Source organism: Ailuropoda melanoleuca, chromosome 1 (genome assembly GCF_002007445.2).
Source record: "Ailuropoda melanoleuca isolate Jingjing chromosome 1, ASM200744v2, whole genome shotgun sequence".
Taxonomy (NCBI): domain Eukaryota; kingdom Metazoa; phylum Chordata; class Mammalia; order Carnivora; family Ursidae; genus Ailuropoda; species Ailuropoda melanoleuca.
In genome coordinates this window covers 29313806-29315922 of record NC_048218.1, presented here as the reverse complement: position 1 = coordinate 29315922, position 2117 = coordinate 29313806, and the positions used below count along the sequence as shown (strand labels likewise).

General features: G+C 42.8%; 1 non-coding gene across 1 annotated transcript; it reads left to right on the top strand.

The window, feature by feature from the left end:
• Positions 1–1747: 1747 nt before the first annotated feature.
• LOC117795448 lies at positions 1748–1851 on the top strand. Its single transcript, XR_004619474.1, has one exon. It is a non-coding gene; the product is annotated as a U6 spliceosomal RNA (small nuclear RNA).
• The last annotated feature ends 266 nt before the right edge of the window (positions 1852–2117 follow it).

The window sequence follows — 2117 nt, the reverse complement described above, 5'->3', positions numbered from 1 at the left end:
TAGCCTAAATCCCTTCTCCCCACAATATACTCAGGAAGAAACCCAATGGACATTTAAAAAGGGCTTTCCCATACCCCAGAAGGTTGACTGCACGGCCGCCATAATAAACTGTTACTTCAGGGAATGTTACAATGGAAATTTCTTCATAACTTGTATCAGGCAAACTGACACATTCCCCAAACCCTGCAGGCTATCTCCCAGGTATGTTCTACCTATTGTCCCCTCACACTGGAGGGGGCCCATAAGCCTCCCCGACTTCTTCAACCTATCCAGAGAAGAGGGACTCTACCACGGAAGGACTGGGAGACAGATTTTAAGCACACACCTCTCTGCAAAGGGTTCAGGTATCTATTGGTCATTGTAGACATCTTTATGGGGTGGATTGAAGCCTTTACTATTAAAACAGTTAGGTCTTCAGAGGTCACAACTCCTCTCCTTGATCACATCCTCTCCTGTTTTGGGCTTCCCCACTTTTTACAGTCAGACATTGGTCTACCTTTTGTCTCTCAAATAACACAGTGAGTTAGCAAAGTCCTCCAGAGAACATACCATCTGTAGCAGCATGGCACCCACAGTCCTCCTGTAAGGTAGAATGGACCAACCAAGTCATAAAAGGCTCCTCACTAAACTTATGCATGAAACTCAATAATCTTGGTTGACCTTCCTTCCCCTTGCATTATTAAGGTCAGGTATCACCCCCAAATCAACAACCCATCTCAGTCCATTTGAGGTTCTTTATGAGAGACTTTTCCACCAGAGAAATCTTTTATTAGACCCCAAAAGTCACCATCTCACGCAGTATGTTGTATCCCTAGGACAAACTGTCTCTACCATTAATGACCACCAAAACCAGTGCAGTTGAAAACCTGACCACTCTTTCTCAGGTAAAATACATCCAAAACTTATATCCAGGGATTGGTTATACCTTAAGACTCTTTCACAGAAAAAAAGTCACTTGAACCTGTCTGGACTGTGCCCTATCAAGTTCTCCTGACCACTATAATAGCGGTAAAATTTCGTGGCTTCTCCCTATGGATCCATATTTCCAGAATCAAAACTGCTTAGGCCACAGATGAGGAGCCCTCTACCAAGCACATCTGTGAGCTGTTGGAGATCTACAACTGTTATTCAAATGAGACCTAGGTGATATACACCCAGAGACGTAGAGGTCCATGAATCTGGCCAATCCCCATTCTCTTGTATTCAGTCATTGTGTGATATTATCTTAGGAAAACTCCCTAGATACTTTCTTCCCAAAATTCTCATGATTTCTCCTTCCCAATTCCAAGACTTCATTCTCAACATTTTCCTTCAAGGTGATGTCTCTGAATTTACTTGGTCAGAAATCATGACTTACCTGGAGCTGTCCCTGCCCTTGATGCCTTGTTCTCACAATACAATCATCACCCCTTTTTTGTTTAATCTTTGTCTTTCTCATTGTAACCTTCTTTCAGTATATATCAAATCCTAAATGTGGATTTCTGTGCTCAAATAATTGGTTCTAAACGTAAATAGCAAAAAGACCTGCCCATTTTGAAATAGGATCCCTATTCTGCTCTTATATTGTTTGATGTCACTTTCTACTGGTAATACTAAGGTTCCCCTAAGGAGGCACAATACCTCCCCCAAACAGCAAATTCAACCTATTCCTCCAATTGTAGGCTATGTATAGATGCCTCTGGGTGGGGCAGGGGAAGGGGGAGACCTGGATCCACTTCCCAGGCCACACCGAAAAAATGGACATCAAGTGCTCACTTTGGCAGCACGCATACTAAAATTGGAATGATACAGAGATTAGCATGGCCCCTGAGCAAGGATGACACACAAATTTGTAAAGTGTTCCATATTTAAAGGAAAAAAGAGAATGAATATCATAAAAGCCTCCTCAGCCTACTCTGTAACAAATTTCCCAAGCTAATATGCCCCAGACAGCCTTAGATTATCTACAGCAGTCTAAAAAAGATTTCAAACCTTACATGCCACCAACCCACTTGTCTTGGGATGCCGCTTTTCAGCCATTAAGCTACCCTTACATGCACCCATTTGTGTGGTGGCCACAAGACCACGGGGAATATCAGTTAGATTCTCTAGTGCCCCCAGCTTAATTGTTCCCTTTC